General features: G+C 44.2%; 1 protein-coding gene across 2 annotated transcripts in view; it reads right to left on the reverse strand.

Annotated features, from left to right (window-relative positions):
• Nucleotides 1–14,526, reverse strand: part of LOC147456626 (mediator of RNA polymerase II transcription subunit) — a 62,211-nt gene that overhangs the window by 11,909 nt on the left and 35,776 nt on the right. The window lies entirely within an intron of this gene.

Genomic DNA, 14,526 nt, shown 5'->3' on the forward strand with positions numbered 1-14,526 from the left:
TAAGCTGATGAAAAATCAAGCTTAGTTCCCAAATTCTCGAGCAATACTTGTCAAAATAGACTAGCCATGAGAGGATCTCTATCACTGAGAATAGTCTTTGGCAATCCATGATGTAGAAAATCTGAGCTAGAAATATTCTAGTCATGCGATCAGCTTTGATCGTCTTCTTAACAGGAAGGAAATGTGCTTACTTACCGAATCTGTCTACTATAGTCCAGATTGCATCATTTCCATTCTTGAATCTAGGAAGATCCGTAATAAAATCCATGGCAATACTTTCCCATGGCGTGTTAGGCACAGGGAGTGGCTGCAGCTTGCCATAAACTTTATATCGATCATATTTCACTTTTTGGCATACTAAACACTCGCGTATATATTTTTCAATGTCCGCCCTGAGTGTTGGCCAAAAGAAATATCTTTCAAAAGCACTAGTGGTAGCAACAATTCCCCGATGCCCGGCATAGGGAGAATTATGTGCTTCATCCATCACCTTCTGTCTTAAGGGTTGAGTTATACATATTGCTTCTTGATGATATAGTGTATTATCCCTAATGGAATAAGGTTGTCTTGAATGACCAGCTTGAAGATCTGCCAGATTGTCACGAAATCTGGATCTTGAGGATACATCTCACTAAGAGATTCTAGTTCCTCATGATAAATAGTTGTCATTGCATTGATCTTTGGACGTCTGGAGAGAGCATTTGCAACCGCACTCTTTGTTCCAGAAGTATGTAAAATCTGAAAATGGAACAAAGAAGATTAAGACATCATCGAAGAAGACTTCTGTAAATCTTCTATATGAATGAAAGATTCTATCCATCATTCTGATGAATGTGGCTAGTGCATTAGTGAGTCCAAAAGGCATCACTAAGAATTCATACAACCCGAAGGTTGTTCTAAATGAAGTCTTATGCACATCCTGAGGAGCTATACAGATTTGATGATATCCACTCTTCAAGTCTATACGACTAAAGACACTTACTCCTTGTAGCTTATCAAGAATGTCATCAATCCGAGGGATTGGGAATGATTCTTGATTGTGATCTTGTTTAAAGATCTATAGTGTAACAGACTTGGACACTCACCGTCAAGAATCAATCACTACAACACCAAATAACCACTTCAAAACAGTTCACAGTTCACAATAGATTTGCATTGGCCCAGCGGAGTTCCGTGCCTAGAGATATTGGCCCTAAAGACTGGCGCCCCTTTCGGTATTTCTTTATGTATTAATCAATGTTCAAAGTACAAGAGAGCGGTTAGGGTTTCACTCTCAGACTCTGCGTCCAGATGCTCTGCAGAGTGAGCCCAAACCGCTTATTTATTGTTTACAAGCGATGCCAAAAGCAAAGCCCCAAAAGCTTCAAATCCAAAAGCCTACAGAAAAGCAAAGGCTCCTTTCTCTCTCAAACTCAGTTGAGTTTTTTTACATTAAAGCAAAGTCTTTTTCTCTCTCACACACACATAATTTGCGTAGCCAAAATCTGACGCAAAAAGGCTGAAAATCTGCCGTAAATCCAGATTCTGCCACGTCATCATGCCAGTGCATTTCACGGAATCAATTCCTGCTGCTAGGGTTAGGGTTAGAGTTAGGGTTTATGGCAGATTTTAGAGTTAGGGTTAGGGTTTCTGGCAGATTTTAGGGTTTGCGGGTTTTAGGGTTAGGGTTTGCAGAATTAGGGTTTTCAGCAGCTCGGCTCCCGGATAGACACATCAGCACTTTGTGACATACCCCCCTCTTGAAAGCATTGTAATCGCCCTCGATTAGCCTGCTAAACAGACAGAGGCCATAAACCGTCTTAGAAGACACTAACTGTTAGTACCTACGTACTAGGAACACACATCTAGCACATGTACCAATCGAAAGTCACATCACAGGACATCACATGACATTCAACATTCATTCGGATCTTACACCATGATTTATCTGCAATGTAGCTAGCAATCGCATCTAGATCCAATCGGGACCTCATCGATGTCCGATTGACTAACCCCTATTGCAACCATGTCTATTCGAGATCAATCAGACCAAAATGCTGCAGTCATTTCGTCTATCAGTTCCTGCACTTAAAAGAAGTCAAGAACAAATCAGTATCATAATCAGGAATTCCATTTCATTAAGTCATACAGCAGAATACTGTCAGCTTTCAGTATCCCTGAAGCTCAAAGAGACATCGGTGACTCTAGTATCTAAATCAAGGGATCTGTTGACAAAGGAGCGGAGTAACTACCCTCTTGTGCATCCCACTGCACCAGATCTACGGCCAAGCTGAATTCTTGGTTCCATTTGGAGTAGACTATGCTAAACCAAAAGCATCAAGAAAGTTTCACAATCTGAGGAGTATCTGCTAGATCCTCCTCCTCCATCCACTTCACATCCAATGCAGGATCGTTCTTGAACTTAACCAAGAACCGCCTTCGGACTTTACCTTTATTCTTCGTATCCTTATGTGCCAAAATCTGTTCAAGAACAAGGATATCCTCGTTTTCTTCCACTTCGGGTTGCTCATCAGGCTCCCCATTATAAAGCACATCACCTTTAAAAGGTTTCAAGAGACTCACATGAAATCCTCCAAGTATCTGGCAGCTTCAGTCGGAAGGAGACATCATTTATCTTTTCAATGATCTGGAAAGGGTCGTAGTATCGCATACTAAGCTTTGGAAAAAGCCTCTCCTTTCCCTTTTTCTTTCTCAGGCGTGCCTTCTCAAAACGTAAGAGCACCCAATCATCCTCCTTCAATTTCAAGTCGCGACGATGGCGATCCGCTACCTTTTTCTGTCGTTCTTGAGACTTCTGCAAAGTCTCGCGAACCTTGGCAAAAGTCGTATCTAACTCTCGCGTATATTCATCCGCTTCAAAAATCTTATCTTTCGTGCTTAGGAAGGGTGGAACCTTCGCAGCACCTTCAACAATCTCAAATGGCGCCTTCCCCGTCGAAGAGTGTATCGTGTTATTGTAGGCAAATTCCACCAAAGGTAGGTACTTTTCCCATTGAGTCTTCTGATCTGAGATATAAGACTTCAATAAATCTAGAACCACTGAATTGGCAATCTCAGATTGCCTGTCAGTCTGCGGGTAGAACGATGACGAGAACTGCAACCGCGTGCCAATGTTCTCCCAAATTGCCTTCCAAAACAAACTCGTAAATCTGGGGTCCAAATCGGAGACAATCGTCTCAGGCATGCCATATAATCTGAAGATCTGGGCAACAAACAGTCTCACTAAGAAATCCCGCTTGACTGTTCTCTTCACTGGAATGAAATGAGTCTGCTTGCTAAATCTGTCAATAACAGTCCAGACACCATCGTGACCACTCTGTGTTCTCGGGAGATCAAGAATGAAATCCATTGCAATACATTCCCAGGGGCCAGTGGGTATGGGTAAAAGCTGTAACAATCCCTGTGCTTTATGCCTGTCAAACTTGACCTTCTGGCATACTAAGCAATTGCGCACAAACTCTTCCACATCCTTTTTGAGTCTCGGCCAAAAGAAGTATCTCTCTACCCCTTTCATGGTGGTAGCAATGCCGCGGTGACCCGTAAAAGGTGGACAGTGGCATTCAGTCATAACATTTTCCCTCAACGGCTGTGTAACGCACAACATAGTTTTTCTCATCAAGTAGCCATCCCGAATGGAGTATCCCGCTAATGTCTCCCCATTCCGTATCCGTGTGAAAACATCTGCAAAATTTGTATCTGTGGCATACTGGTCGACCGTATCCTCGAAGCTCCTATGATGTATCGCGGAAATAGCCAGAACCAACGGCTTCCAAGATAAAGCATCTGCCACCACATTCTTATGTCCCTACACATGGACAATCTAGAAGTGAAATTGTGACAAGATGTTCGCCCACCGCATCTGCTTTTCCGAAAGCTGCTTCTGTGACAAGAAGTAGTCAAATGACTTCTGCAAGTCCGGCAAAGTCAAAACTGGTCTTGTAGTCAATTTTTCTTTCAATGTCTGAAAGGCAATCACCTCAGTGGATCCCCACGAGAAAGGGACTCCTTTCTGTGTCAAGATATACAAAGGGGAAGCAACCTCTGCAAACTTTTGAATGAACCGCCTGTAGTACGAACACAGTCCCAAGAAGCTTCTAACTTCATGGACATTCTTCAAATCAGGCCAATCACGTATAGTCTCTATCTTGGCCGGATCCATTTGCACTCCTGCTGCTAAGACAATGTGTCCCAAAAGGTGTATCTCTGGTAGGAAAATTTCACTTTTCTTTGCATTAATCACTAACTTGTGATCTTGTAATGCCTGAAAGACCTGAAGCAGATGATCTCTGTGTTCTGCCTCATTCTTGGAGAAAACAATGATATCGTCAAAGAAAGTGTCAACAAATAGCCTGTACTCTCGAAAAATCTTGTCTATCATCCGGTTAAATGTCGCAGGAGCATTGGTTAAGCCAAAAGGCATCACCAAAAACTCAAACAACCCAAAAGTCGTCCGAAAAGTTGTCTTGTGGACGTCTCCCGACGCGATTCTGATCTGATGATATCCACTCTTCAGATCAATCTTGCTAAAGCACAAGGATCCCTGTAATCTGTCGAGTATATCATCGATCCTAGGAATCGGAAATCTGTTCTTGATGGTGATTTTGTTGAGAGCTCTATAATCGATGCACATTCTCCAAGATCCGTCTTTCTTCAAAACCAACAACACTGGATAGCAATACGGTGAAGTACTAGGCTGGACAAGACCCTTTTCCAAGAGGCCTTTATAACCGGCCTGTACAATTTAGAGGGCGGTACTATTTCAATTACCTGTTAACTTTACACAGAGCACTGAGAAGGGAAGAGAACACAGTTGCATCCAGCGACTAGAATGTCACTGCGTACACGAGACCGACATCCTGTAGGCCCCAAAGACTAGCGCCCCTTTCGGTATTTCTTTATTCAAATTAAGGTAGATGATCCGACCACTTCGCACAAGCTTTCACAAAGCTGTCCAGACCTGGCGAGGGCTGAAAACGCAGGTTTTCGACCTGATTTTGGCAACATAACGGCGCAAAAACCCCTGTAGGTCAAAAGCACCTATCTAGGACGGATTCCCTTGCTGTCTGGAAGCTTTCTGGTGAGCTGTCACAGAAATTCAGCGGGCTGTAATTCCCTGTTTTTCACTGCCGGGTGCCCAAAAGCCTGTACACGCATCCCAAGGCTCTTACGAGGCTCCCCCGGGGTTCCCTTCCAATTTAGGTGCAAAACCCTAAACCTACAGAAAAACACAGCAGGCTGTAATTCGCTGTTTCGGATCGTTTTTAGCGGAGCGAACACACCTACGCATGTCCCAAGGGCTCCCGCACACAATGGGATAGTTCCCCTGTGAATTGGACGAGTTTTCACGCGAGAAAACTCTCCGAACTCGCAATCTTTCGCGATGGAACTGTGCGTACCTGTGGGGGATTAGCAATTAGCTAATCCGGTTCCTGTTCAAAAGGCTCTTGCCTTGGCAAACGCGCATAAACCCCCAGAACTGTACATGTTCATCTAAGTAGCCCAACTAGTGGGGCATTACCATATGTGCCAAAGGGGAGAGAGAGATGCACGAGAGCAAGTCATCGTGCTACATGAGACGAGGAGAAGGCAAGCTTTCCATTAGAGCTGTAGACCTGCACCCACTACTCACACACACACTGTAGGTCACTTGCATGAGCAAAAATCAGCCCAAGCCTCAAATGGGCGCCCCTCCAACTGAGGTGTCCTGCAAATGGCTCTACAACTGCCAAGTGTCCAATTTGCCCCTTTGAGTTAATTCCCTAGTTCCAACTCACTTATAAAGTTGTAAGTGACTTTCCGAGTGGCCCAGATTTCATTTGGCGGGCACAGGCTTCCATACTCATCAGAATTCAGTGCTAACTGGCCCGACCAGTCCCCGACTGACCGACCCAGACTCCCGATGTGAGAAACCTATTCGGCCGCAGCCATTTCACACTGGCCATGCAATGTCCACTTGCACCTTTTCAAGGGTCCCGGAGAAACAAGTAAAAATAAAAATAAATAAAAATATCTAGTACTTATTTATTAAAGGCAACAGGAAAAAATACACCTCCTGGTGACACACCCCACCCTTGAAAGACTACAAGCGACCTCGCTTGCATGCCAATAATACATGCGGTATCTCCTAATATCACATATATTCTATGATGGGAGTCCAAGATATACATGCTTCCGGAAATGTAGCGTTGGACGATTAAACAATCCCACCAACTTGGCTACGAGACATATATCAAGCATAGAAGTCTTCTAGTGTACTCTCAAGCACAAACTTCTCTAGCTAAATTCTGTATGGAAAGAGTAGATACAATTGCTTAACTACTCTCTTGAGCATCATGAACCATGCTCTTGCCTTGCTCCAAAAAAGGCTACATCAAGTCACTGTGGGTTCCATCTGAAAGGCTTCAAGATACAATTGCAATAGCTGAGGTGAATCAACCAATTCAGACTCTTCCATCCATTTGGCATCCAACGATGGATAGTTCTTGAACTTCACCAAATAGCGTCTTGCAACCTTTCCTCTAACCTTTCTTTCTTTATGTGCCAATATTTGTTCAGGAACAAGGATTTCATCCAATTCTTCCACTTCGGGTTGTTCCTCATCAAGCATATTCTCTGGCACATCACCAACAAAGGGTCTTAGAAGGCTGACATGAAAAGCATTATGTATTTTCCAGCCTTCTGGTAGCTGTAACCTGTAAGCTACATCGCTGATCTTTTCTGAAATCTGAAAAGGACCATGATATCGCATACTGAGCTTAGGAAACAAGCGTTCCTTGCCTTTCCTTTTCCTTAACCTTTCCTTTTCCTTAACCTTTCCTTTTCAAAGCGCAAAAGCACCCAATCACCAAGTGAAAATACAAGTTCACGACGGTGACAATCAGCAGCTTTCTTTTGCTTAGCCCGAGTCTTCTCAAGGGCAATCTTTATCTTCCTGTATGTTTCATCCATATCTTGCACATACTTGTCTGCCTCAAAAATCTTGTCCTTAGTCTGCAAAATGGGCGGGACTTTCTTCCCTCCTTGCACTATCTCAAATGGTGCCTTACGTGTTGACGTATGCACAGTGTTATTGTAAGCATATTCAACCAATGGAAGATGGTGTTCCCAAGTTGCCTTGTGCTCTGACACATAACATTTGAGCAGGTCCAGGATAGTAGAATTTGCCTCTTCTGACTGACCATCAGTTTGCGGATGAAACGAAGAAGAGAACTTTAGTGTAGTGCCCATGTTCTCAAACATGCCTTCCAGAAAAGACTCGTCATACGTGGATCCCTGTCACTGACAATTGATTGAGGCATCCCATGATATTTAAAGATATTGCTCATGAATATCTTGACCATGTGTCCTGGCTTTATCTTCTTCCTCAGAGGAATGAAATGGACCTGCTTACTAAACCTACAAATGATAGTCCAAATCCCATCATTGCCTGTTTGCGTCCTTGGAAGATCAAAGATAAAGTCCATTGCTATGCTTTCCCATGGCCTATCTGGGAGCGGCAATGGCTGCAACAATCCCGGTTGCTTTTGTCTGTCAAATTTGACTTTTTGGCATACTAAGCATGATCTTACAAATGTGTCAACATCTTGACGCAAAGTTGGCCAATAGAAGAATGCCTCAACCCCTTTCACTGTCGCATCAATTCCACGATGCCCAGCATAAGGTGGAGCATGACTTTCCATCAAAATCTTTGGCCGTAACTGTTTAGTAACGCATAACTTTCCATGCATCATGAGAAAGTCATTCTTAAGGATATAGTGCTCATGATGTTGCCCATCAACAAGCTGGTCATAGATCCTTGCAAAATTTGAATCTTTAGCATATCGTGTCTTCATTTCGTCTAGTTCACAATGGCACGGAATTGACACTACTGAAATTTGGGGCTTTCGGGACAACGCATCAGACACCACGTTCTTTTTCCCTTGCACATGCACAATTTGAAAATGGAACATTTACAAGATGTTTGCCCATCGCATGTGCTTCTCAGACAACTTCGTCTGTGTGAGAAAATATCGCAAGGTTTGATGATCCGTTTGGACAACAAAATTAGCCCCTAGCAGATAGTGTTTCCAACTAGTGAGAGCATGAATTACTGCCAGCAATTCTTTCTCATAAACTTGCAAGTTCCTTTCAGTCTTCAAAAGAATTCTGCTCTCATATGCGACTACTCGGCCATTCTGCATTAGAACTGCACCAAGACTATGGCCACACGCATCACACTGAACCACAAAAGGTTTCGAAAGATCTAGCAAAATGATTACCGGATCTGAAGTCAGCGTCTCTTTCAAGTGTTTAAACGCTAAAATTTCCTTGGCTGTCCACTTGAAAGTAACTCCTTTTCCTTGTAGTGCATGGAGTGGAGAAGCAATCTCAGCAAAATTTCGGATAAACCTCCTGTAGTAGGAACATAAGCCTAGAAAGCTTCGAATGTCATGTACGGACTTCAAGTCTGGCCATGACCTAACTGCTTCCACTTTAGCGGGATCCATGTGTACCCCATCCTTTGAAACAATGTGCCCAAGGAAGTGAATCTCTTGCAAAAAGAATTCACTCTTCTTCGCATTAATGAGTAGCCTGTTCTTACGTAACTCATTGAAAGATCCATATGCTCCTCTTCAGACTTCGAATAGACAATCATGTCATCAAAGAAGGTACCCACGAAGTTTCTATGTGGTCTAAAAATTATGTCCATCATTCTATTAAACGTGGCAGGAGCATTTGTGAGACCAAATGGCATGACAAGAAACTCATAGAGACCAAATGTTGTCCTGAACGCAGTCTTATGGACATCTTCTGGCCTAATGCGTATCTGATGGTAGCCACTCTTTAGGTCTATTCTTGTAAACAATGACGCTCCCTCAAGCCGATCAAGAATGTCATCTATCCTCGGTATGGGGAACCTGTTCTTGATGGTATTCTTATTCAAGGCGCGATAGTCAATGCACGTGCGCCATGAACCATCCTTCTTCTGCACTAAGAGTACAGGCGAACAAAAAGGGGATGAACTGGGCTGAATCAGCCCCTTCTCTAAAAGCTCGTTGACCTGACTCATAATCTCTTTCTGCTGGGCTGCACTAACCCTGTATGGTGGTCTATTCGGTGGACTAGAACATGGCACAAGATCTATGGTATGATCCTCAGGTCTCTCAGGAGGTAACTCCCCTGGCAAAGAGTCCGAAAAACATACTGAAACCACTCAAAAAAGTTGACCTGTCTTTATCTAAGGTAGACAAATTAGATACAACTTGAGGTACTTCTTTTGCAAAGATCAAGTACGTAGAAAGATGATTCTTTATTACAGATGCAATAGCCGAAGCAGAAACAACTGGAACAGACTCGCCTTTAAGCTTTACATCAAGGACATGAGTCTTTCCTCTATGTACAAGGGTAATCTTTTTGTTGTAAGTATCCACCATAGCATGCAACCTGTAACACCATAGCATGCAACCAGTAACACATCACAGCCCTCAAGTGGCATAATATGAAATTCTTCCGCATCCACATAGCTCTGAATGTGCAGACGAAGCTTTCCCAAAATGGGAGTAACAGGCTCTGAATGACCTGGGCATGCCAAACCCGCTTCCCCTGTCATACCCATCTCCTCTGCACGAATGCCCAACTTTAATGCCAATTCTGGTGATATGAAATTTGCACGGGCTCCTGGATCAAAGAAAACCAGCACTGTCTGGTCTCTAACTTTGCCCCAAGCTCTGCACAACTCCGTGGCATCTGTGTTTGGCTGGTCTCCAACCAAATCTGGAACAAGTCCTGCACTTGGCTTTGGCTTCTTCCCTTTATGGTCTGACTTGTCATCCTTATCCTGTGACTTCTTCTGTGGGCATTCATTTGCAAAATGTCCTTCCTGTTCACAAATGTAGCATTTCTTGGCCTCCCTAAGAGCTTTCCGTTCTTCAAAAGTTTTGCCAGAAAAATGCCTCTTTTGTCCCTGTCCTCGTTCCGAAGAAGACTTAGATTGCTTCTTGGACGTATCACCTTCTTCAGTGGAGGGCTTCTTTGTGGGAGGCTCAAAAGGCTTTGCTGCAACATTGCCCTTGGCTGAAAACTGTTTGCCCTGAGACCCTTTCTTGTCGCTATTAAATCCATCAGAATCTCCCTTCGACAGATAGCTGGCCACTCTTGCATTCTCTATCAGCTGAAACATATTCATGACAGTAGTCTTTGTGCAGTAGTCCCTGACTTTCTTGGGCAATCCGCAACAGTACTTCTCAATCTGTTCTGACAATGGCACAAACCAGTAAGAGGTGACTGGCAACAGTGCGGCCCAAAACTGTTTATTGTACTCTTCCAAGTTCGCACACTGTTTAGCATTCAACTCGTGCCATTCTGTCATCACATCCACTTCAAAAGTGTTTGTCAACCATGCAGGCGCAAAAAGCTGTTTGAATTGGACCCACGTTGTTGGGGCTTGACCCTGGTTCAACAATGCGGTCCACCATTGAAGCACATTCCCTTTCAAGAAAGTGGTAGCCTTGCGTATCTTTGAAGATTCCGTGAAGTTTCCTCCAACATAAGCTGCATCGAACTGCTGTATGAAGGTCAAAGCCTTCAATTGGTCCTCAGTTCCTCTGAAAGTTTCAAACTTCACTCCTTGCCCACCTTCCTTGTAATCCTTCAGGTGACTCAAAGCAGCCACATTATCATAAACAGGTGCCTGTAACAGTGGTGCTCCATGATTGTTCATTCCAGCACTCGCATCAACTGTTTTACCTGTCATATTTGCATTTTGTACGTATGGCTGCGAAAAACCAGCCATACCAAATTGTGTTCCAGGCACTCGAAATTGGCCATAGGCACCCTGAAAACCTGGTTGGGTACCTACATAAGGTTACCCATGCCTGTTTGCATTGTCCCGAACACATTCCCTGGCATATAACCTGTGGAAGGTCCAGCCATAGCTTGAAACACTGAACCACCTCCAAAATAATCAGGATAAGTATTAGGTAATGGAAGGGTCTGACGCATAGCGTGTTCATTACTCCCTTGACCATTCACAAACGGTTCTTGTCCAGCTAAAGCAAGTTGCTTTGGATCATTGGACACCGCTAGCCTGTAAGAACTCCTGCATCCTTGGGTTGTTAGCCAACTGCTGAAACATGTCCATGCAGCAATGCAGTTGAGTTCTAAACAACCTGTCCTCTTCTTGAAGAGTTGAAGGAACTTTCTCCGTGCCATGTGAGGAAGATCCCTCTTCAGGTACTTGGTCTCTCTTCTTTGCCATAATGACAAGCTCTGTGTTGCTTTCACCCACAACAATCCACGCTGCACTTTTTGAAGAAAAAGTGACTATCCCGGCAACGGAACCATATAACCGGCCTGTACAATGTAGAGTGCGGTACTATTTCAATTACTTGTTAACTTTACACAGAGCACTAAGAAGGGAAGAGAACACAGTTGCATCCAGCGACTAGAATGTCACTGCGCACACGAGACCGACACCCTGTAGGCCCCAAAGACTGGCGCCCCTTTCGGTATTTCTTTATTCAAATTAAGGTAGACGATCCGACCACTTCGCACAAGCTTTCACAAAGCTGTCCAAACCTGGCGAGGGCTGAAAACGCAGGTTTTCGACCTGATAACGGCGCAAAAACCCCTGTAGGTCAAAAGCACCTGTCTAGGACGGATTCCCTCGCTATCTGGAGGCTTTCTGAGAGCTGTCACAGAAATTCAGCGGGCTGTAATTCCCTGTTTTTCACTGCTGGGTGCCCAAGAGCTTGTACATGCATCCCAAGGCTCTCACGAGGCTCCCCCGGTGTTCCCTTGCAGTTTAGGTGCGAAACCCTACACCTGCAGAAAAACACAGCAGGCTGTAATTCGCTGTTTCGGATCGTTTTTAGCGGAGAGAACACGCCTACGCATGTCCCAAGGGCTCCCGCACACAATGGGACAGTTCCCCTGTGAATTGGACGAGTTTTCACGCGAGAAAACTCTCCGAACTCGCAATCTTTCGCGATGGAACTGTGCGTACCTGTGGGGGATTAGCAATTAGCTAATTCGGTTCCTGTTCAAAAGGCTCTTGCCTTGGCAAACGTGCATAAACCCCCAGAACTGTACATGTTCATCTAAGTAGCCCAACTAGTGGGGCATTACCATATGTGCCAAAGGGGAGAGAGAGATGCACGAGAGCCAGTCATCGCGCTACATGAGACAGAGGAGAAGGCAAGCTTTCCTTTAAAGCTGTAGACCTGCACCCACTACTCACACACACACTGTAGGTCACTTGCATGAGCAAAAATCAGCCCAAGCCTCAAATGGGCCCCCCCTCCAGCTGAGGTGTCCTGCAAATGGCTCTACAACTGCCAAGTGTCCAGTTTGCCCCTTTGAGTTAATTCCCTAGTTCCAACTCACTAAAAAAGTTGTAAGTGACTTTCGAGTGGCCCAGATTATTTGGCGGCCACAGGTTCTACTCATAAATTCAAATGCTAAATGTGGTACCAGTCGCTTGTCTATCTGTCTTTTCAGCCACATTCCTCAGCTGCTCTCGAACTCTCAAACCTGTCGTCGTCTTTATCATTCTGTTCTTTCTGTGCCTTATCAGGGCACTTTGCGGAAATATGTCCATGTTCCCCGCATCCAAAGCAACTTCCCCTCTCTGATGAAGCGAGCTGTCTCCTCAGGAGTAAGCTTGGGTCGTGCATCCTTTTTTTTTTTTTCTCTGGGTTGCTCTTTTTCATTCTACTTTCATTCCCAGAAGTCTGTTCGGCTCGTTGTGTCATGGCCTCATCTGTGGGGTAGGTCAGACTGCCAGAGTGAATGGCAAAGCCCGCTTCGCATGACTCATCAACTCCTGAATAGAAGCTGACTTCTGTTCCAAGCAGTGATCTCGGATCTCTGTAGGTAGACCCAAGGTAAACCGCTCAATCTATTCTCTGAACGAGATCTTCTTGAATGAAGAGGCGGGTAGAAAAGAGCTCCAGAATCTTTTACAATAAGAATTCACTGTATCGCTCTTGGTCATCCGGAGATGGTTCCAAGCAGCTCGTATATCTCGCTCAAACTATTGAGTCAACACCAGAAGAAATAAAAAGCCTCTTGAATTTCAGCATGTAACTGGCACAGTCTTGCTTAATACAAGCGTTGTAACAAACTTGGACACTCCAAGTCAAGAATCAACCGCGACAGCACCAAATAACCACTTCAAACAATTCACAGATCACAATAGATTTGCACTGGCCCGGCGGAGTTCCGTGCCTAGAGATATTGGGCCCAAAGACTGGCGCCCCTTTCGGTATTTCTTTTTGTATTAATCAATCATAAGTACAAGAGAGCGGTTAGGGTTTCACTCTCAGACTCTGCGTCCAGATGCTCTCAGAAGTGAGGCCTCACCACTAATTTAAAGGTTACAAGGGATGCCCAAAAGCAGAGCCCCAAAAGCTTTAAAAATCAAAAGCATCAGTTCTCTCTCTCTTAGAGAATCTTTTCTTTTTTTTTTATAAAAAAAAAGCAAAAGCAAAATTCGCGTCGCTCATCATTTTCCAAAAAATAAAAAAAATAAAAATAAAATAAAATTTAATAATCCGCCTCCGCGATTTCCGGAATTTAGGGTTTTTGGCAAAAATTAGGGTTTGCAGAAATTAGGGTTTCTACTGTCCGCCACGTCATCACTTTGTGACATACCCCCCTCTTGAAAGCATTGTAATCGACCGCGATTACGCCTGCAAAACCGACAAAAGCCATTAAACCGTCTTAGCAGACACTGACTGTTATTACCTACGTACTAGGAACGCACATCTAGCACATGTACAAAATCGACAGTCACATCACACGACATCACAGGACATCACCAGACATCACAGGACATCACATGACATTCAACATTCATTCGGATCTTAGACCATGATTTATCGGCAATGTAGCTAGCAATCACATCTAGGTCCAATCAGGACCTCATCGATGTCCGATTGACTAACCCTATTGCAACCATGTCTATTCGAGATCAATCAGACCAAAATGCTGCAGTCATTTCGGCTATCAGTTCCTGCACTCACAAGAAGTCAAGAACCAATCAGTATCATAATCAGGAATTCCATTTCATAAAGTCATCCAGCAGAATACTGTCAGCTCTCAGTATCCCTAAAGCTCAAAGAGACATCAGTGACTTTAGTATCAAAATCAAGGCATCTGTTGACAAAGGAGTGGAGTGACTCCCCTCTTGTGCATCCCACTGCAACAGATCTTCGGCCAAGCTGAGTTCTGGGTTCCGTTTGGAGTAGACTATGCTAAACCAAACATCGAGGTAAAGTTTCACAATCCGAGGAGTATCTGCTAGGTCCTCCTCCTCCATCCACTTCGCATCAAATGCAGGAAAGTTCTTGAACTTAACCAAGAACCGCCTTCGGACTTTACCCTTATTCTTCGTATCTTTATGTGCCAAAATCTGTTCAGGAGCAAGGTCTCTCCTCGTTTTTTTCTTCCACTTCGGGTTGCTCATCAGGCTCCCATCATCAGGCACATCACCCTTAACAGGTTTCAAGAGACTCACATGCAATGCATTATGAATCCTCCAAGTAT

This window comes from Adiantum capillus-veneris, chromosome 6 (genome assembly GCF_014529385.1).
Source record: "Adiantum capillus-veneris isolate H3 chromosome 6, ASM1452938v2, whole genome shotgun sequence".
Lineage (NCBI taxonomy): Eukaryota > Viridiplantae > Streptophyta > Polypodiopsida > Polypodiales > Pteridaceae > Adiantum > Adiantum capillus-veneris.